Source organism: Rana temporaria, chromosome 1 (genome assembly GCF_905171775.1).
Source record: "Rana temporaria chromosome 1, aRanTem1.1, whole genome shotgun sequence".
Lineage (NCBI taxonomy): Eukaryota > Metazoa > Chordata > Amphibia > Anura > Ranidae > Rana > Rana temporaria.
Genome location: NC_053489.1, coordinates 336,446,869 through 336,470,479, shown reverse-complemented (window position 1 = coordinate 336,470,479; position 23,611 = coordinate 336,446,869). Strand labels below are relative to the sequence as shown.

The 23,611-nt window shown below is 41.4% G+C and overlaps 1 protein-coding gene across 3 annotated transcripts in view; it reads right to left on the bottom strand.

The window, feature by feature from the left end:
* Positions 1-23,611, bottom strand: part of PALM2AKAP2 (PALM2 and AKAP2 fusion) — a 451,866-nt gene that overhangs the window by 150,275 nt on the left and 277,980 nt on the right. The window contains exon 1 of one of the 3 annotated variants that reach the window (XM_040361145.1): positions 15,741-15,963. The exons of the other annotated variants lie outside the window; for them this stretch is intronic. The gene's annotated coding sequence lies outside the window, so the exon portion shown is untranslated. Of the gene's footprint in view, positions 1-15,740; positions 15,964-23,611 lie in introns of those variants that run through there. 3 annotated transcript variants of the gene reach the window in all.

Genomic DNA, 23,611 nt, shown 5'->3' with positions numbered 1-23,611 from the left:
AATCCTTCTCCCCTTGCCTAGCTCAGGAAACAAATGTTTGAAGCCAGGCACACATGCAAAAAATGCCTGTAAAATGTTTGCAAAACACCTGAGAATGCCTGAAAGATGCTCCAAAACCAACAGGAACGCTCTGCTTAGGTATGAATGCAGGTTCACACTAGGCTTTAAAAAATGCCTGCAAATGTCTGTATGCATGAGACCTATATGTCTATATGTGTATAAGCAGGTAAAGTTAGCCTGGTAAATTATCACCTGCTGTCAGGAAAAAGGTACATATTCAATTTAAATAAGCAGTGGGATTGACTTACTAAAGTAGTAGAAAAAGTTTACTTCTAAAAGTGAATGTTTACTTGATATAGTATATTGATCATTTCAGCAAATCTCCTGCTGTTTCCAAAACATAAAAGAACAATTTTGGCTATACATTTCAATGTTACAATTACAGATACCCTCTCAATTATTCCTTCTAACCATTGCCACTAATGTCGCGTACACACAATCGGTCAAACCGATGAGAACGGTCTGATGGACCGTTTTCATTAGACCAAACCGATCGTGTGTGGGCCCCATCGGTTATTTATCCATCGGTTAAAAAAAGCAATCTTGTTTTGAATTTAACCGATGGATACCTAAGGCCTCGTACACACGACCGAGTTTCTCGGCAAAAACCGGTCGTGTGTACACTTTTCGACGAGGAAACTGTCAAGGATCTCGTCGAGCCAAAAAGAGAGCATGTCTTCTTTTTCCTCGACGGGAATGGGGAAATATGGCTCGCCGAGATCCTCAACAGCCTAATAAGGAACTCGACCAGCAAAACGATGTGTTTCGCCCGTCGAGTTTCTCGGTTGTGTGTACGAGGCTTAACCGATAGAAAAAAAACTATCGTTTGTAGGCACGTCCATCGGTTAAAAATCCACGCATGCTCAGAATCAAGTCGACGCATGCTTGAAAGCATTGAACTTCATTTTTTTCAGCACGTCGTTGTGTTTTACGTCACCACGTTCTGACACGATTGTTTTTTTAACTGATGGTGTGTAGGCACGACTGACCATCAGTCAGCTCCGTCGGATATCTAAGATAAAAATCCATCAGACCGGATTGACCGATCGTGTGTACAGGGCATAAGACAAAAGTAATGGGAAGTCCAAAACGTAGGCCTTGTACACACGACCAAACATGTCCGCTGAAACTGGTCCGCGGACCAGTTTCCGCGGACATGTCCGACCGTGTGTAGGGCCTAGAGGACAGTTTTCCGGCCTAGCGGACAGGTTTCCAGCGGACAAAAGTTTCTTAGCATGCTAAGAAACTTGTCCGCTGGAACCATGTCCGTCGGACATGTCCGATGGTTAGTACGACTCATCGGACATGTCCGCTGGTTATGACGTATAACCAGCGGCCCCAAATCGACGCATGCGTGGAAGCATTGAACTCGCGTGTTAGAGAACGTCGGTGTCTTATACGTCACCGCGTTCTCTGTCCGCGGGGATTTTGGTCTGATGGTGTGTACACACATCAGACCAAAAGCTCCCAGCAGACATGTCCGATGAAAACGGTCCGCGGACCGTCTTCATTGGACATGTCTGCTCGTGTGTACAAGGCCTCAGAGCTGCCATCAGAACAGAAAATGGATAGAAATTAGGACACCTTCTGTGACAACAACCCAAGAAGGGGATTCCCTTTAATTGTGATATTTATTAAATCAAACAGTAAAAAAAAAATGTGTTTTTTTCAAAATTGTCGCTCTTCTTTTGTTTATAGCGCAAAAAATAAAAACCGCAGAGGTGATCAGATACCACCAAAAGAAAGCAACCAAACAATGCAAACCAACAATGATACAAAAAGCTCACCTGAAAAAGGCTAATGAGGGAATTCACTGCAATTTATTTGGAAACTGTGATGAAGCTAAATTTTACTTTAAGATTTTGTCATTTGAGGAACAGATGTTTTTGAATGTTAATTATGAAGCTATCAGTATTCTTAGTTCCCAAAGAATAAACAGGAGCGTGGGAATACATTTCAAGCAGGCGGACTATTTCCTCTCATTTGTAAGCTACAATAAGTAGATATCCTACAATCCACAGTAGGCTGTGTTCTGTGGATATATAAAGTGAACTTGTCATTCATTTTTACATTTTGGAGTCAAATTCCTGCAGGCAACACAAGATTACTGTTGTTTCATTGTTCTCCTCCGTTTAAAAGGTGTTTCATTTGCACTTCTTCTGTATTTCTCCTTGAATGATAGTAATACAAATTATTGGGAACAAAACTAGTTTCATTTAAAGGGGTTGTAAAGGTTTGTTTTTTATTTTCTAAATAGGTTCCTTTAAGCTAGTGCATTGTTGGTTTACTGGTGTCAGTGGGAGGAACAGTGCCCCATTGTTGGTGTCAGTGGGAGAAATAGTGCCCCCTCACTGGTGTCAGTGGGAGGAATAGTTGCTCCTTCACTGGTATCTGGGGAAGAAATAGTGCCCCATCATTGGTGTCAGTGGGAGGATTGGTGTCCCATTGTTGGTATCAGTGGGAGGAATGGTGCAACATTGTTGGTATCAGTGGGAGGAATGGTGCAACATTGTTGGCATCAGTGGGAGAAAGGGTGCCCCATTGTTGGTATCAGGGGGAGGAATTGTGCCCCATTGTTGGTATCAGTGGGAGGAATGGTGCCCCATTGTTGGTATCAGTGGGAGAAATAGTTCCCCATCATTGGTGTCAGTGCAAGGAATAGTGTCCTATCATTTATGTCAGTGGGAGGAATAGTGCCCCATTATTGGTGTGAGTGGAAGGCATAGTGCTCCATTATTGGTGTCAGTGGAAGGCATAGTGCTCCATCATTGTTATCCAGGAAAGGAATAATGCCCCATCATTGGTGCCAGTGGGAGGAATAGTGTACCATAGTTTGTGTCAGTTGGAAGAATAGTGCCCCATCATTGGTGTCAGTGGGAGGAATTTTGCCCCTTCTTGGTATCACTGGGAGTAATAGTGCCCCAAGGGCCAGCAAAGGGCCACATGCAGCCCCCAGGCCGCAGTTTGAAAACAATGAAAATGGATTGCAGCTACATGTTACAAAAATGATCAGGAGCTGATACATAAAAAGTAGAAAAAAGGGACTGCAGCCATATTGTACATAACAAATAATGAGTTGTTTACTTCTATGGCCTGTAAACAGGAAAGGTAAAAGATAAGAATTTTATTTTGGGCAATTCATCTTCCCATCTAATCCTTTCTGACTTATTAACTAATTAACAATAATTTTCTCCTATATCAGAATGTTATACACACCGTCTGTACTATTACATATAAACACATTAGCTACCTAAAGGTAAAAAACAAATACTAAAATGCTACTGCAAGCAAAAGTACAATTATTCAGAGAACTATTACTATCATCCAAGAAACACTGTCCGATGCCAGAAAGCGCACTCAGTTTATCTTGGGCTTTTAAATAATCTTTTGAACCATGCTTCAGTAAGTTTTCTATTTGGGACAGCAGTACTCTGTTCCATGATTCTGTGCAACCTATCTCCTATTGTCCAATGTGGGTAGAAGAGGATGAACTAAGCTTGGAATAAGGGTGATGCTTGGAAAAAAGGAAGTGTTGTCCTGCAATATCATAAGTTCATGTTCAGGGCTGATTAGAGCATAATGCCGCATACACACCATCACTTTATGTGATGAAAAAAAACGACACTTTCTGTGAAGTAAAAAATTACGTTTTTGAAACTTCAATTTTCAAAGACGAAGTTGCCTACACACCATCGTTTTTCTCACAATGTTCTTGCAAAGTGAGGTTACGTTCCACCACGTTTTACCATTGAAGCTCGCTTCATAAGTAGCTTCTGGGCATGCGTGGATGAAAAAACGTCTTAGAAAACGAAGTTTTTTGCTACACACGGTCAATTTCTGTGAAGTAAAAAGTGCACTTTTGAAAAACGACACATAAAATTGAAGCATGCTTCAAATTTTTTTGGTCGTTTTTTACAAGACATAAAACGACGTTTTCCCCCACACACAGTCAATTAAAGTGACGTTTTTAAAAACGTCATTTTTTTTCATCACATAAAGTGATGGTGTGTACGCGGCATAAGACTACAGAAAACTGCCTAACAGGGCACCCATTTTATGAGCTGAATGCCAGAATGAAAATTAGAGCCGGGTTAAATATTTTCTATTCTGTTAATGGCTCAGTATGCAGGGGAGGGCTGGCAGGGGGGGCAGGGTGGAAATCTCCTCCCGGACTGGTGACACTATGCACAGCCACCGGCCGCCACTACCAAATGCTGTTTTTGCAGAGCAGGAATATGCCTGCTGGAGCTCTGTTAACACAGGTCACGGCTGCTGCTCACCTCCCACTGTGCAGCCGTGCCTGTGTCAGCTCCGAGGTAGATGGCTGCAGAGCTGAGCTATGTCTTGTCTCACACATAGCTCAGCCTCAGCGCACACCAGCGCTGACATCCCCTTCTCTCTCTACACAGACACGAGGACTCTAATGTAAGGGGGGCCTCTGTGTGGACACTTGTGTTAATGAAAAATCTTAGACTGTTTTCCTTGATCCATCACTTGTTAACGCTCTATGGGCCACTTGACTGGACTTGCCCCCCAGGCCTAAGGCTGCCAGCCCTCCCCTGTCAGTATGCAACCTAGAGATATAGCACAGCAAGGCTGCATGTAGATCCGTTGATAGTGACCCTGGTGTACACATGTACAGTACAGACCAAAAGTTTGGACACACCTTCTCATTCAAAGAGTTTTCTTTATTTTCATGACTATGAAAATTGTAGATTCACACTGAAGGCATCAAAACTATGAATTAACACATGTGGAATTATACATAACAAAAAAGTGTGAAACAACTGAAAATATATTTCATATTCTAGGTTCTTCAAAGTAGCCACCTTTTGCAGCAGACACATCTCTAGAACTGTTAAGAGGAGACTGTGTGAATCAGGCCTTCATGGTAGAATATCTGCTAGGAAACCACTGCTAAAGAAAGGCAACAAGCAGAAGAGACTTGTTTGGGCTAAAGAACACAAGGAATGGACATTAGACCAGTGGAAATCTGTGCTTTGGTCTGATGAGTCCAAACTTGAGATCTTTGGTTCCATCCCCCGTGTCTTTGTGCGACGCAGAAAAGGTGAACGGATGGACTCTACATGCCTGGTTCCCACCGTGAAGCATGGAGGAGGAGGTGTGATGGTGTGGGGGTGCTTTGCTGGTGACACTGTTGGGGATTTATTCAAAATTGAAGGCATACTGAACCAGCATGGCTACCACAGCATCTTGCAGCGGCATGCTATTCCATCCGGTTTGCGTTTAGTTGGACCATCATTTATTTTTCAACAGGACAATGACCCCAAACATTTTCTTTGCCTTTCCCTAAATGTGCACACTGTATAGACAATTTTTTTATGGGCCACCTTGTAGGTCATCCTGCTTGTGCCTAAATTCTGCCCCTACATACTGTGGGACTTTGCTTCAAATGTAGCACTTTGAAGGACTCATCCACTCGCCAACTTGTATTTTTACAGCTTCTTGAACACTTATGGTAAAACAAATGTTCTTGTATAGCAGTACTCCCTTGCAGGTGTTCTCGCCATCGCATAGAACACAACACAAGGTTTTCAACCTTCTAGGTACCGGGTTGCTCAGCTTGAGCAATGTAGGCTCCTTGCATTCAACCACCATCTCACTGCACTGCAGTGACCCACAGTCACTTTTTGCTAGACAACTGGTCTGGTCACAGCTCCTGTCTCTCAGGCCTGGGAAACATGCTCCCTGTGTGTATGTTCACACCACACAAACACTCGCTGCTTCCTGCAGCACGTGACCCTCCCTGGGATCCCCCAACAACTAAAACTCTCAAAACCAAAGAGGCTTGGGAGCAGCTACACAATCAATAGGTGCTGGTTGCCAACACAATGTGGACGTAGGGTTGGAGGCTTCATCCCAGCTAAAACTCTACAAAGACCCCAGGCTCCAGGACACATCCCAAAAATTGCCCAGCAACAAGCTTATTTTCCTACTACAAGTCACATATCCTAGAGTAAGAACCTTAGGTGACACCATATCTTTTATGACCCATGAGATCCACTCCTACCACTGGTTGCACCTGCCATCAACTGTTTTTTTTACACTGTAACATCTTGCTAGTCTGTACTAATACATATACATTTCTACAAAAAAAATCTTAAAGTACTAAAATATTTTTTAAACCAGCCCTAAACTCAGTGGCCCAGATTCAGGTAGATCCGAGCAATATTTGCGTGGGCAAAGAGCAAATATTTTTCTCTGCGCCCACGCAAATATTGCGTTTTGCCCGCGATTCACGGAGCAGTTGCTCCGTAAATTGCGCGGGCGATATGCTAAACAGCCGGGCGTAAGGCTGCCTAATGTAAATGATCCCGCCGGGGGCGGGAATCATTTAAATTAGGCGCGCTCCCGCGCCGAGCGAACAGCGCATGCTCCGTCGGGAAACTTTCCCGACGTGCATTGCGGCAAATGACGTCGCAAGGACGTCATTTGCTTCTAAGTGAACGTGAATGGCGTCCAGCGCCATTCACGGTTCACTTACGTAACCGACGTGAAATTTAAATTTCACGAGCGGGAAGCGCAGCTATACTTTAGCATTGGCTGCCCCTGCTATTAGCAGGAGCAACCTTGCGCTAAAGTTGCCGTACGGAAACTCTGTACCTTGCGTGCGCAGGGCCCGCGCAACTTTTGTGAATCGGTGGTAGTATGCAATTTGCATACTATACGCCGATCACAATGGCCGCGCCCCCTAGCGGCCAACGCAAGAATGCAGCCTGGGATGTGAAGGCATAAGGAGGCTTATGTCTGTCACATCCTAGGCTGCAGTCGGTGTAACGAGGTTCCTGAATCAGGAGCACTCGTTACACCGGAGCAAGTAAGCCCTTGCGCCGCGCAACCTATGGTTGCGCGGGCGCAAGTGCTTCTTGAATCTGGCCCAATATGTACAGAATGTGTACTTTCAATAGTTAGGGAGGCATTTGGAAGGACATGTAGTTGTAATAAAATCAGTATAAACATACCACGTTACAGCCATAACAAGCACTTTGTTTCCGCAACAGTTGACTTAATCCAACCTTAACAGTACCCTTTACTAAAAACACCTGATCCCAGTCATTTGGAGCAGAATCCACATATTTTTGCCCATAATATAGGTGTGATAATAGGATGTCTACAAGCTGTCAAAAAGGCGTTTTTCCTTTTTTGTAAACCTGGCATCTATCACACTGCCTGAAAAAGTATACTAATATTTTCTCAAACTTGATATACTCCTTCATCACTAATCAAAGTATAACTAAAGGAAAAAAAAAACTTTGCCACCAGAAATATCTATCCCCCAAAGGCAGGTTTGCCAACTGCCAGTAAATTTACTGACAGTTTGTTAAAATCTGTGACTTTTTTTACAACTGCCAGGAAATATCAGGGGCTGATCATTTCATGCTGTGTTGACTTTTTAAGTGTAAATCAAGCAAATGACTTTGTTATAGGTATTGTCAGTGTTTCCACATCATGTTTATACTGTTTAAATATTCATTGTGCTCGTTTTGAATAGGAGTTGTGTAATTTCTCAGGTTGCCAGTAAACAATGTGCTTCACCGGTACATTTTCCATGTTTTGTCAGTAAAATATGCTGCAGGAGATTGGCAACCCTGCCCAAAGAGAACGCCTGTTCCAGTGACAACAGTCTTATGCCTTGTACACACGATCGGAATCCGTCTGACTTTTTCCATCTGATATTCCGATCGTGTGGAGCCCCATCTGAGTTGTTTCATCGGATATTCCGATGAATTCTGTCGGAGTTTAGATATAGAACATGTTCTATTTTACTTACGATGAAATTCCATCGCAATTCTGATGTGATTTGGGCAAAAGCCTGATCGTGTGTACAAGGCATAAGAGGACAAAGGATATAACCCCCACAAAACCCCCAATGACATAAATCATAAAGAATTACATTCAAAAGTATTTTCCTCCTTTATTTTTCAAAGTATCAAAATGAAAAACAAAGTATACCGTAGGTTAGATTAAAGTTTTAGTGTAGTAAAATACTTTTGGTAGGTCTATGCATATCACATCAAAAATGGGCCAACTGAGAAAAAGAGACAGAGGGATTTGGTTCCAGAAGATGGATTGCGGAACATTTGCAAGATATGAAAATGTATCAAATTAAGACTGAAATAATGAAATTACTCATATTATAAACACATGAAAAATAATTTGCGTTGCAACGTTCTGTCTATATTACTTAGCTAAAAGTACCTTTATAGTAATAATTTAGGTGCAGCAATGCAGATATGATCAAGAATAGTAAAATGATTAGTCAATACGTTGTTTCTGTCATATTGATGGATAATGGGATAACACAGCATACAGTTGACATCTCGTGGCAGCTTAATGTCTACTCCATGCATTTTTCATCTTTCATAATCCATCAGCCCAGCCATCAAACTATTCACATAGACTGCCTGCCACACAGCTGTGTTTGGATATAAACATCCCTAGTTATTCAAAGTGAATTTTCTGGAATCCTCAGGGAATAAAATATTACATGATTTTGACCTAATTATATCTAGGTCTTCTGTGATGTTTCCCTACTGTATATTATGAACGGTAATGTCCCAAGGTTATTTGCTAGGACAGAACTCTTCCTAGCTGATGAAGAATTTAATTGTTCATTTCATATAGGCTTTTATTCAAGTTACATTAGAAAACAGGGTTGCGGTATCTGATCTGTGAAAAACGGTTTTGTTCATAAAATTTAAAAACAAAGATTCCCTGCAAACTTAAATTGACTTTGTAATGAGAAGCATGGGGGCAGCCATTTCTAGACTTCTTTATATACTGCTATATATAAAGTGGTACTACAGCGCTACTACTAACTAATAAGCAGGAAAAAACACAAAAGAAAAATAACCAAATGGTAAAGCTGTGTACAAAGCCAAATAAAATGAAAAGATGGTAGTAATGCGCTAATACCAACATTTGCTGCTGTTAGTATACAGTGTGCAACATGTGCCCATGATACCAAATAGACACCCAAACATATACAGGTCCTTCTCAAAAAATTAGCATATTGTGATAAAGTTCATTATTTTCTGTAATGTACTGATAAACATTAGACTTTCATATATTTTAGATTCATTACACACAACTTAAGTAGTTCAAGCCTTTTATTGTTTTAATATTAATGATTTTGACATACAGCTCATGAAAACCCCAAATTCCTATCTAAAAAAATTAGCATATTTCATCCGACCAATAAAAGAAAAGCATTTTTAATAAATAAAAAAAAGTCAACCTTCAAATAATTATGTTCAGTTATGCACTCAATACTTGGTCGGGAATCCTTTTGCAGGAATGACTGCTTCAATGCGGCGTGGCATGGAGGCAATCAGCCTGTGGCACTGCTGAGGTGTTATGGAGGCCCAGTATGCTTCGGTAGCGGCCTTAAGCTCATCCAGAGTGTTGGGTCTTGCGTCTCTCAACTTTCTCTTCCCAATATCCCACAGATTCTCTATGGGGTTCAGGTCAGGAGAGTTGGCAGGCCCAATTGAGCACAGTAATACCATGGTCAGTAAACCATTTACCAGTGGTTTTGGCACTGTGAGCAGGTGCCAGGTCATGCTGAAAAATGAAATCTTCATCTCCATAAAGCTTTTCAGCAGATGAAAGCATGAAGTGCTCCAAAATCTCCTGATAGCTAGCTGCATTCACCCTGCCCTTGATAAAACACAGTGAACCAACACCAGCAGCTGACATGGCACCCCATACCATCACTGACTGTGGGTACTTGACACTGGACTTCAGGCATTTTGGCATTTCCCTCTCCCCAGTCTTCCTCCAGACTCTGGCACCTTGATTACAGAATGACATGCAAAATTTGCTTTCATCCGAAAAAAGTACTTTGAACCACTGAGCAACAGTCCAGTGTTGCTTCTCTGTAGCCCAGGTCAGGCGCTTCTGCCGCTGTTTCTGGTTCAAAAGTGGCTTGACCTGGGGAATGCGGCACCTGTAGCCTATTTCCTGCACACGCCTGTACACGGTGGCTCTGGCTGTTTCTACTCCAGACTCAATCCACTGCTTCCGCAGGTCCCCCAAGGTCTGGAATCGGTCCTTCTCCACAATCTTCCTCAGGGTCCGGTCACCTCTTCTCGTTGTGAAGCGTTTTCTGCCACACTTTTTCCTTCCCACAAACTTCCCACTGAGGTGCCTTGATACAGCACTCTGGGAACAGCCTATTCGTTCAGAAATTTCTTTCTGTGTCTTACCCTCTTGCTTGAGGGTGTCAATGATGGCCTTCTGGACAGCAGTCAGGTCGGCAGTCTTACTCATGATTGCGGTTTGGAGTAATGAACCAGGCTGGGAGTTTTTAAAAGCCTCAGGAATCTTTTGCAGGTGTTTAGAGTTAATTAGTTGATTCAGATGATTAGGTTAAGAGCTCGTTTAGAGAACCTTTTCATGATATGCTAATTTTTTGAGATTAGGAATTTTGGGTTTTCATGAGCTGTATGCCAAAATAATCAATATTAAAACAATAAAAAGGCTTGAACTACTTCAGTTGTGTGTAATGAATCTAAAATATATGAAAGTCTAATGTTTATCAGTACATTACAGAAAATAATGAACTTTATCACAATATGCTAATTTTTTGAGAAGGACCTGTATAGGAGGTATCAATCAAATGCAATGTGAATCAAATTAAATGTCCAAACATTTGTGTGAGCATACAAAGAAACATAAAAAACACTTCCCCCTTCCACACACAGACCAGTACAATTATCTAAAGATGAGAAGGAACAGTCCTACGGTGTGCTGGGAGTTTTCACAGTGCTTGTTTGGCTCAGGCTGGCGCTCTGATGGTTCAGGTTGACACAGCTCATGAAAAAAGACAAAAAGGAAAAAAACTATGGTGCAATACTGTGGGTCAAATGGAAAAACATATGGGCGGTGTGGGCAATTACACTCACGGATCCCCAGATCAAAAACAGATTTTAGATGTAGCCTTTCATGCTGCTCAGTGCGATCTCCTCATACGAACAGATGTCCATCGATCGCATCACTAGGCTCCTCCCCCATGCAGCCAGCGAGTTGAGAAGCGGGGTGAGGGGGCGAAAATGACTTCTCACCAGGCGGGGCCTCTAGTAATTTGGGGGGCCCTTCGCAGCTTTGCGGGGCCCTAAGCGCCTTGCATAGTGAGCCTATAGGGCGGATCGACCCTGTATATATCCCCCAAAAACAAGGCCTGCAAAAAACTTTTTTAGGATGGTTTCGTTCTCTGTATTTCTGGGTATCTCAAGCGCCAATCGTACTGCTGTTATGTGATTCAAATTATGACGTCGCTTCCGCCCTTACTGTGTCCCTGTCGGTAATCATCTCGCATGCGCCGTTGCGCCGTAACCATTCGTTGCTGACTGTGTCTGCTGTTTTCTTTCACTCCCCTTTTGTGACGTCTTCTTTAGTCACATGGGGGAGTATCAGGAAGAGTGGAAGGAGCTAAACACCACAAGACTTCTCCTCTGTGCCGGACAGAGGGGAAGTTCTCACAGACTGCATTCTGGCAAGCTTTAAATGACAATGTTGTGTCCGAGGGTTTACATTACAACCACTTTAAATGGCTGGCATATTATTGAAAAAACGTAAACGTAAGGGGCCCCCTATTGGGCGGGGCCCATGGGTTTGAGCCCAGTCAAGCCCAATGGTAAGTCCTGCCCTGCTTATCAGATGGAACAAATATGCTGTAAATGGGTGTTGGAAAAAAAGTCAAATTTTTCTATAATCACAAAATAATCAAAATACATTTCTCTATAATCACAAAATAAACAGAGGTGCACAGGCCTAGTGCATTATCCTCAATAATATATTTAATGAGTAAAAGAGATAAGTATTATACTCACAAATACACACACATGTTTTTAAAAACATCAGCTATAGGTCCACAATGCAGCTTATCATCACATAAGAGATCAAATATCCAACAGTACAGCAGGCTAACGCGTTTTAAGGCCTTGTCTCTTCCTCAGAGCCAACCCTATCACTATACCTATTCTAGGTTAGCAGCTTAGGCAGCATTATAGCCAAAGCATAAGCATCAAAACCAGAGAACTAACATTCCCAAAAAGAGTTTGCAGCCTCCATTGTTCTCTCATGGTGAGTCCGTAAGTTGAGCCAAAAAAAAAAATCAGCACAAGGGAAGTTACTTACAGTCAAGGAGATGTGTTCCTTGTGTTGCTGGCTGTGGGATTAATTGAAATCTCCCATCCTCTGATTTCTCCTCTACCCTTGCTGATAAATTCTTCCAGTACAGAGGGGGTTAAAAGAGCCAAAGGACCTGTCATATTCAATCAGCGATCTATGAATTGAGGACGGGTGGATAAATGATCGATCGTTTCTCATTCATTGAAGATATAGTGAAGTTTCAGTGAAGAGGAGGGGGGCCAGGAAGGGTGGGCATAATCAGCACTTTTGTTTTAGTTTTTTTGTTTTTTTGGGGGGCTAAAATAAGGCTTTAAAAGGAGAAACATAGCCAAGGCTATACTTACAGTATGGATCACAGGAATGCAGTTTGTTCTAAAACTGGCTGTTGGCTGGCATCAGTCAGCCGATCCAGGCTTGGGAAAGATCACAACTTTAAAGTCGGGATCCATCCAGATGCCTTGATCGGCAACTGCCATTGTTTTTTTTTATGTTCCCAGGTCAATAACCCCATAAGAAAAAACAGACTGGGCCTTCTGGCTTCATTTTGGGTTATTTAATTACAAAGTAATAAAAGTATATATTGAGCATAACAGCCAGGGAACTACAGGTAGTCACTCCTCACAAAAGTCAACAACAGAGGCGCCCTCATCTCTCTCATTCAAGGTTCACTATAGAGTTTTACAAAAGTCCACAATGATATGAACTTCATTGACATGCATTTCAGATACATTGGATTTTTGGAGGACTAAAATTGAATGGACTTGTATGAACCTGAAAATGCAGGTCATCCCGCCAGACTGAGGCATGCAAGATTTTTTTCCCAACTGATTGATCAAGAAACTTTGAGCCCTGGTTCACATTGATGCTACTTTGAAATCGTGCTACTTCACTTGAAGTAGCGCGATTTCAAAGTAGCAAGGTCAGTGCGATTTTAGTTGCTACTTGATAGACATCTGTGTGGCTTCATACACAGATGTCTATTGAAATCGCACCTGAAATCAGCAAAAGTAGTGCAGGAACTACTTTTGCAAATCGGTGCAGCACCACAAAATCGGTGTCGCACCTAATGGAACAGTGCCATTGCCTCCAATAGGCTGCGACTTATCATGCGATTTGATCTCTCAAATCACATGACAAATCGCTCCAATGTGAACCTAGACTAAAGTCACATTAAACACAGACAGGAAAAACATAAGTATATTATTTATTCATTACCAATCATTAAATTGATTTTACATACAAGCAATAAACCCAAATCCTTTTTGATTATCAGTCTCCTTTATAATTTGTAGCATATGCACTTGGCAGAGGGAGGGTCAGAAATCTAAACCAATCAGCACTATTTCACTTTTTAGAACACAGAAATGACCGCATTAGGCCTCGTACACATGACTGAGGAACTCGTCGGAAAAGACACATCGTTTTCCTCGACGAGTTCCTTGTTAGGCTTGTCGAGAAACTCGACAAGCTTTCTTTGCGTACACACTGTCAAGACCCAATCTCCTCGTTCTCAAACGCGGTGACGTACAACAAATACAACGGCAGGGGAAGTTCGATTCCACTGGCACAACCCTTGGGGCTGCTTTTGCTAATCTCATTTTACTGCATGTTAAGTAAAAGTTTGGTAAGAGACAATTTGCACTTTTCAGTCTGTCACAGCGTGACAAATGTGCTATCTCCATTACAAACGCTACTTTTACCGAAGGTGCGCTCCCGTCTCATACTTTATTCTGAGCATGCGCGGGTTTCTTAGCATACACACGAACGTGTTTCTCGTCGAAAACCAGCCCGACGAGAAACACGACAAGGAAATTGAGACTTCCGTCGAGGAAAAAGAGAACTTGTTCTCTTTTTTCTCGTCGAGTTCCTCGACAGTTTCCTCGATGAAAGACATACACACGACCGGTTTCCTCGGCAAAAAAGCTCTGCCACCAAGTTTCTTGATGGATTCTGTCGAGGAAAACGGTTGTGTGTACGAGGCCTCAGAGTGCTGCTGTGCCTTCTTGGTCCAATCAGAGTCTGTTGGTGATGCTAGACCTTTCACTAATAAAATGCAGTATTGTCTACAGAGGTCTCAAGGAATGGTAGACCTGGCTGTGCTCTTTGGAAGAGGGTTCTTAGACGGGCTGAATTGAAGTAAAAAAAAATTGGCAGTTAAATCATAATATCTAACTATGCATGTAGATACGTTTTGATTTAAAGATAATCTTCTAAAAAACTAACATTCTCATATTTTTTAAGCTATAAACTGATACCAGGGTAGTAAAGCTATGAACCTATTTGACTTTACTGCAAGTAATGTCTCTGTCCCAATTTTAGCCTGAACAGGAGGGAATAACAGTTTCCATCTAAATCTTCTCCTGCAAATATTTTGACAGATACATATAAGTGATAGATCGGATGTCGTTCTTCTGATGTCTTATAAATGGCCCTTGGCCACAAAAAGGCCTCATATCATCCTCTAAGAGTGGCACCACATTGAATTATGACATCAGATTAAAACCTATAATGAAGCTGTTTTAGATGATAAAATCTGCATACAAAAAGAAAGGTCAATGCCAGTTTGATGACACCCCAAATTTATGTGACCTCTACAAGGCCTAAATGTTCTTAGAGTGTTATATATTAGTATAGTAAGGTTCAAAATGTATATTATGACTTTAATAGCTTACCGCCAACCTTTTATGGCACATAACATGTCACCTAATTTCCTGCAGCTAATGATATTGATAGGGCATAAGAGCTTTTCACTTTTTTAAATGCGTATTTGAAACCTGGGCCCGACACAGCATAACTTCAGCACTGTGATTAGGAATTCAGAGCAGATCATTCCCAATTACTGAAGTCTCACAAGAGTCCCTAGTACATGAGGCATGCTTCTATCATCGTGTCTGCCCAAAATGAAGTGGCTGTAACTGCAGTTTCTAAAAATATGTCCTTCAAGTACCCTCGGTGGACTTGGAATGTGAGCATTAAAGCTACCATCACTAAACCTTAAAGTTCTGGACATGGATGACGCCTTGCTTTACATAGCATGAATTAAATGATGTACAGATCAAGTAAGTCACCTGCAGAATTTTACTACACAAAAGCAGTACTTCTCAGCTTCTTCTGCTGCTGGAGACTTATTAGCCCTAGCCCATGCTATCATCTGCTATCAGATAGGATATCCTGAAACTTGTAGTACTTCATTAGTTAACCTTAACATAGTGATCTATCTATATTACAATCTCCAAATATGTAAAACTAAATATAAGGAATGGGTAATTAGGTAACTATTTAAATTCTACAAAATTTATCCTTTACATACATCCTATAAATCAACGATTTAAGTTCTTAGCACTAAGTTCTCAAATTGCCAATATAATTTGAAGCGCATAACCATAATGATTTTATTTTAGAAATGATGCCTTGTCCTTAGATGTCATTGCATCCCAAAAGCCATCCTGAGTCAGTAGTCTAGTTTTTGGTAAAAGCTGCAGAGTCTGCAGGATGACTGCTGCATTCTGTTAAAAGTACCGTACCTTAGTCCTCAATGTGTCCGCTGGATCCAGTTGGATGCTTTTATGCTGTATCTTTTATAACATCTCAAGGATTTTCCTATTAGAGGGATCAGACAGCAGCTGACGAACAAGAGTACCAGGCAGCTTTCACTTAATGTTGTATAAACTCCTCCAGTCAGAGAGTTATTTGGTTGCAGCCCATCATCAGTGGGTGTGGATGTTGTTGGAGGACAGTATGTGTGGGCATAGACAGCAGCAGTGTCACTGCGATGACATTGAGCTCCCCTGTCTCTTGCCTACCTCCCTGCCGCCTCTCACTGACTAATAAATAAATGAATGGGCTGGCTAGAGCTTTCTCACTCATTCCAGTGCAATCAAGCTGTGTGATCCAAACTAGAAAGGGTGTATGTATGGCTGGCTGTGGGATAAGATCCAAGGCTGCTCACATTACAAGCAGCTTTCCAGCCGAAGCATTGCTGCATTGTACAGCTATTAGAACCACAAAGCAATCAGATAGTGCAAAGCAAGAGATATTAACATTCAGCAAGCTTCCCAGCTGCATGATTTTAACATTTCGCACAATGCAGAATATGTAGGTCTTTATTCTCTTATCATTTCCCTTGTGGTAACTTTATATTTGCTTGCTCCACATGAAAGAAGACAGTTGTTTAGGAATCATAGAAGACAGTTATAAACACTTTAAAGGAAATCTATGGTCACAGCATACACTTTCATTTTTCTAACATCGGCATTGTAATAAGAATACAAACAATAGTTATATTTAACAATCCAATATAAGCTTACTTGAAAAAAAATCTCCTTTCATGTTGTGAGTTCTGCCTGCCTGCTGATCATCTCTTTCCACAATTTCCTGGATTACCAGCATGCTTTGCATCGTTTGCTCTGCTCATTACCACACTTTCAATTTCTAAAGACTATATATGCCATGGTACCTTGCTGCATACAAGCTGTGATTCCTGTACTGATTCCACCACCTGAAACTCCACCTCTCATCACCTCCGTAGTTCAGAAGGCAGGCTCTGTGAAATGTGTGACACAGCTGTGTCTGCTCACAGAGCATTGTGAATACAAGGAAGTAAATTTGTGGGGATCTTCACAAAGTTTACAGAAGAGCAACCAAACTGATAAGAGGCATGGAGGAGCTCAGCTATGAGGAAAGACTAGAAGAACTACATTTATTTACTCTTGAGAAGAGGAGAATAAGGGGGGATATGATCCACATGTACAAATATATAAGGGGTCCATATAGTGAACTTGGTGTTGAGTTATTCACTTTACGGTCAACACTGAGGACAAGGGGGCACTCTTTACGTCTAGAGGAAAAGAGATTTCACCTCCAAATAAGGAAAGGTTTCTTCACAGTAAACAGACTCCCTCCAGACGTGGTTCTGGCCAGCTCAGTAGATTGCATTAAGAAAGGCCTGGATTCTTTCCTAAATGTACATAATATAACTGAGTACTAAGATTTGTAGGTAAAGTTGATCCAGGGTAAATCTGATTGCCTCTCGGGGATCAGGAAGGAATTTTTCCCCTGCTGTAGCTAATTGGATCATGCTCTGCTGGGGTTTTTTGCCTTCCTCTGGATCAACTGTGGGTGTGGAGTTGGGTGTATGGGATTGTACTATGTTTTTTATTTTTGTTTGTTTATTTTTTTGTGGTTGGACTGGATGGACTTGTGTCTTTTTTCAACCTGACTAACTATGTAACTATGTAACTATGTAACTTCAAGGTCATTCACATTAATAGGAGTAGACTAGAAGTAATTGAATTACAATGTGGAAATACATATATAATTTTACATTTTGACTATAGATATGGTTTAAGCATCTATTCTAAACTGATGTTAACATTATTGTTTGAAATCTTTCAGGTTTAAATATATATGCTAATATGTTGCTGAATGAGTTCAAATGAACAGTCAAAATCTAGTTAGGTTGTATGGGTATCCATTGAAGGCCCAACAACTTTCTTGAAATGACCACTATCAAGGTAACTATTGTACTGTATTAGGTGTGTGGGGTTAAAACATGTAATGACAGCATTCAGTATATGGTCTGGTTTTTACTCTAATACCCCTTTATTTAGATAGTTTTCAATATAAGATATCAGGGGTACCCAGGCTGCGGACTGGTACCAGTCCGCAGCCTGTTAATAAGCGGGTTGTTGCTACACAGCAAGAGGTGAGTGGCGACCGCGGTCCATGATGGTCCTGTCATGGACCGTGAACATGCCATCTTGTGTCTATTCTCCCAGGCCTCCCAGGAGTTCCAGAGTGGAACAGAGAGCTGGAGACTTTATATATTAACAAGCGGGTAATCATCTGCTTGTTAATATGATAATTTGCCAACTCCCGCCCTCCGTCCTGATTTGTAGTTTCTCCTGCCCCCTGCCCTGCTGATAGGATGACATCGGCAGCCAGGCAGGAGATCTGGGAGAATACACACAGGCTGATAACTGCCTCTGCCCTGCCGAAGGTAACACTGCTGGGGAGATAGAGATTGGAAGGGGCATTGTGTTTTTAAAGAGGAAAAGGGGGGGCATGACTGCAAGGAGCACTGTGATGGGGGGGGGGGGATTATGACTGCAAGGGGCACTGTGATGGGGGGACCATGACTGCAAGGGGCACTGTGATGGGGGGGATTATGACTGCAAGGGGCACTGTAATGGGGGGGGCCATGACTGCAAGGGGCACTGTGATGGGGGGACCAAGACTGCAAGGGGCACTGTGATGGGGGGACCATGACCGCAAGGGGCACTGTGATGAGGGGACCATGACTGCAAGGGGCACTGTGATGGGGGACCATGACTGCAAGGGGCACTGTGATTGGGGACCATGACTGCAAGGGGCACTGTGATGGGGGAGCTGTGATTTCTAGGGGCACTTTGATATAAAGATGACTGCAATGTAATCATTACAGTGCAGTCCCCTTTATATCACAGTGCCCCTTTACAACGCAGTCTGGGACTGCTTTAAATGGGGGAATGTGATATAAAGAGGGACTGTGAACATTGATATAACGAGACTCTGCGAACACCCTGGCCCCTAGAAAAACTGCCTACACCAAAAGCGGTCCCTGGTCCCAAAAAGGTTTGGGACCTCTGCAATATAATAATGCCACAAAAAACATGGGAATACCCCAAGATGTTTTCATGAATAGATCAAGGAACTAAAGCTGTTGGAGTCTGCTTGCTCAGTGGGGAATTTGTCCACTGATCCCCACTGAGGCAGATGATTGGTCCATGTCTGCTCTGCTTATGCAGAGCGGAGACAGACACAGCCCGCTCTTCTCTATGGGCAGTCAGAAGTAAATGCACTGCCTGTCTGTTTACACAGTCCGATCCACCAGAAGCATGGTCCGTAAGGGACAGGATCGGATTGGATGTTGGCCCTTAGGCATAAAAATCTTGCCACTGGACATTCCCAGAAATCTAACAAGCCACCTAGCTATTCAGTCCACCGAGCTGTATCTAAAACTAAAGTATCTCTTTTGAGAAGACTAACCCTCTAAATAGACAACATCAAGTTGCAAGCAAAAGTATAATGAGGGGAATTTTTTTAAACTGGAGCATCCAGAATTTAGAGTAGATGTTCATGGCAACAAATCAGCTTCTATCATTTATTTATAAAGCTTAACTGAGCAAGACAGAAGCTGTTACGTTGTCATGCACAGCTGCTCCATATTCTGTCTGCTACAGTTTTGATAAATTATCCCCAATGTATCCAAAAATTATGCAGATAGCTGGTCTGGTGAGTTTGGAATTTAGCAACAAATTATATTGATGCATTGAGGGAATGGACGCATTACCATGCACGTTACCATTCAATGTATTTACAAATTGTGGTGCCATTCGTTTTGAATAGTACCCCAATACACCAAAGCAGCACACAAATTTTGTGACATCTCAGATTTTTGAGATGTTTTGGTTTCAAAGGGCTGCATTAATGCAACCAATGTCACCGCTTGGGCATTAACACACTACACAAATATAAATGGTCCCTAAGGCTAAGGTTCACATCTGTGCATTTTGCAGTGTTTTTTCAGTTTTACAGAAACGCACTACATTCCATTTAACATGATTTCCAATGGATCTGTGCACATCTATGCATTTTCTACTGGTTCTTTTTTTTTTTGGGAAGCGTTTTTTGGGAAGGGTTGGGGACTTTTTTGCCCATAGCAGGTTGCATTTTTTATTCCATAGACATCAATGGAAAAGCATCAAAAATGCAGTACACTACGATATGGATACATTGGAACCTCGGATTGTGAGTAGCGTGGTAAACAAGCGTTTTGCAATGCAAGCACTGTATTTAAAAAAATCCTGACTCGGTTTGCGAGTGTTTTCTCGCGAAATGAGCAGGATTCAAGCCAAAGCGGTGTGCAATACTGTGTTTGGCCTGAGGTTGGGGGGCGCCGGAGCCGAGCAGAGCCGAACGGCGCCATTCAGAGTCGTTCAGAAATGCTTGACAAACCTCAGATATACTTAGTTCCTGAGCCTTTCTGAGGTGTCCTCGGCCCTTTCTGAGTGTTTCCGAGGCTCCCCATTCCTGGCCACATGCGGTATTGCATGCCATTAAATTCAATGCGGAGCAAATATTTTTTGTTTCCATTGACTTCAATAGGGAAACTCGCTTTGATATGCAAGTACTTTGGATTACGAGCATTCTCCTGGAATGACTTATGCTCGTAATCCAAGGTTTTGTATATATAAATGCATACGATATATAAGGGAGACTACATTGAAGGAAATGTTTCCTGAAAGAAATATGGGGGCTCCAATTGCTGGATTGTCTTTCTGCAAATACCAGTTGCCCGGCTGTCAAGTCGCCTTTCTGGCTTCAGTACTTTAGTCACTAACCCTTACATAGAAACATATAAGAAACATAGAAAAGTGACAGCAGAAAAATACACCAAGTAGCCCATCAAGTGTGACTGATTTTATATATATTTACACATGTTTTAATATGTTTTTTTTTTTTGTCCTTTTTTGTTTGAGTATAGATCTATGTTTGTCCCAAGCATGTTTGAATCCACTTACTGGTGACTGACTCACTACCTCTGCTGACAGTCTATTCCAAGCATCAATTACTCTTTCAGTTAAATAATACTTTCTAAGATTAGTTTAAAACTTACCTCCTGCTAGTTTGAGGTCATGTCCCTGTGTTCTTGATCTTGACTTCATAATGAAAATACTGCCCTCCTGAACCTTATTCACACCCTTGTATTTAAAGGTTTTAATCATGTTTCCTCTTTCCTTTCTTTCCACCAGACTGTACATATTACGTTCCCGATGTCTCTCCTGATGCATCTTATCCCCCCAGACCTTTCACCATTTTTGTTGGCCATCTCTGGACCCATTCTAGTTTATCAAATTCTCTTGGGAACTCCTCTAGTGATGCACCCTAGAATTCTGTTTGCTTTTCCTACTGCCTGGCCACACTGTTTGTTCATTTTACAGTCATTTGGAATGAGGACTCCCATGTTTTTTTCCTCTATAGTGCTGGCCAACACTGTATCCCCAATAGTGTAGTCTATCAAAGTATTATTTTTCCTTAGGTGCATTCATTTTACATTTAGAAACATTGAACTCCAGTTTCCACTGCTTTGACTAATCTTCCAGCTATGCCAAATCATGTTCCATGTAACAGACACCTTTGTATCATCATCAAAAAGACATACCTTGCCCACCAAACCTTTATTTATATCACTTACACGTGGATTAAATAGAACAGGACCCAGTACAGAGCCTTGTGGTACACCCCTAGTGACTGCTCTCTGTACTGAGTGAACCCCATTTACAACCACCCTCTGGTATCTATCCTTTAGCCAACTGCATATCCATTGAACCACCCAAAGATTGTACAACTTTTTTTTATTAGATCACTATGTGGAACTGTATCAAATGCTTTACTGGAATCAAACTTTAGCGATAAACTAAAACATCCAATCAGATTAGTCAGACCTGATCTGTCCTCAATAAAGCCATGCTGCTTTGGGTCCAGCAAGTTGAGTGTTTTAAGATGATACATTTTCCTTCTTTTTACTTGTGATTCCATTACCTTGACTACAACATATGTTAAACTCACTGGCCTGTAATTGCTAGCTTCTACCTTGCTACCCTTCCTGTGGGTAGGTGCAATATTAGCTCTGTGACAGTCACTGGAAACTTCCCCTGTTAGAAGAGAATCATTAAATAGGTCTGTTAATGACTCAACAAACTGAACTTTAAAGTTCCCTAAGAACTCTGTAATGAATACCATCAGGTCCCATTGCTTTATCAAGTTTTAACTGAGCCAGCTCCTCTGCTACTTCTGTCTCTAGATATTCTGAAAATGAACTGTCAATACTAGAACAGGTATTATCCCCTATCTTGTTATTGCGATTTTTTTTGGAGAAGACCGAACAGAAGTAATTGTTTAAATGGTTTGCTACATCCAAGCTTGCCTCAACATTAGTGTTGTGCCCAGTTTTAATTTTAGTGTTCTCATTGTATTCTTTCCTTTTATCACTGATGTACCTGAAAAAGGTTGTGTGTCCTTTACTTATAGATTTAGCCATTTCCTCCTCTTTCTGTGTTTTGGCAGCACTGATAATGTATTTGGCCTCATTGTTTTTTATATACCGTATTTATCGGCGTATAACACGCACGGGCGTATAACACGCACCCTAACTTTAAGAGGGAAGATTCAGGAAAAAAACTTTCCACAGCCCCCTGCGTATAACACGCAGGCTCAGTTTACCCTCTATTTTCAGGGTAAAAAAGAGAGTGTTATACACCAATAAATACAGTACTTCTTTGTCAGCTGAACTTCGTATTTCCTTGAATCTTCTATATGCTGATTTTTCTCCTTTACTATCCTACATACTCTTTAGTGAACCATATTGTTTTTTTTTTCTTCAATTATTCTTACTAATTTTCCTGACATACAGTATAATCTAGTTGCCTCCAGAATGGGAGACTTTAACAGTGTCCATTGATTACTGACCCCTATTGTTTTACTCCAACTTTTTAATTCATTATTTAGAAATTCCTTGGGAGGTTCTTTGTGGACACACTTGTTCCAATTCAGTACTGAGGCCAATGGGTTAGAAATTGAAGCATTTTAGTGGAATCTCATTTTGATTGTCTTATTTTAGAGGAATGTTTAACAAAGGATAGTGCTAAAAAGTGTCCAACATTTTTTTTAAAGTGCAAGGTGTGTTTATTATGCTCTAACAACTGTGCTTATACCAACTTCACTTATTAACTGGCGCTTAGGAGAAAAATAAGTAATCACTGGGGATACCATTGCAGGGTAGATATACAAACTTTGACACCTTACATTATGTTCTTGGACAATCAACATCTGCCTTGACACATTCCATGGTGACTGAGTTACCTGTGTGCCTATAAATGTTAGGGTATGTTCCTGACACTCATTACAGTTGTGGAGACTGCAGAAAAATGTGTTCAACATTATAGAACAAGTCCAGTTGAATGTGACAAACTAATAGTACTTATACTATGACCTCAATAAATGTAAAATATTTGGTGATTGCTTTTCCATTTAAAAAAAAGAAAACATTCAATGATTTCCAAGAATGATTTTAGCATCAATAACATCTCTTAGAAGACCCCCAGGTTATGATTCACATCTCATAAACAATTGGCTGTGTACACATTGTTTAAATTGGTTCCATTGTTTCCAGGTATTGCATACTCTATGGGCAGGACTATAGCAGATCTTACCGAAGACAGGGTGAGTCTATTGAATAACATTATATTAAAGGAGAACTGAAAAAGGGGGGGTTGCAAAAACGATATAAAACATAGAACTGAAAATGGTGCACTTGTCTATCTACTAACAATCCGTCTTTTATGTTTTGTTTGAA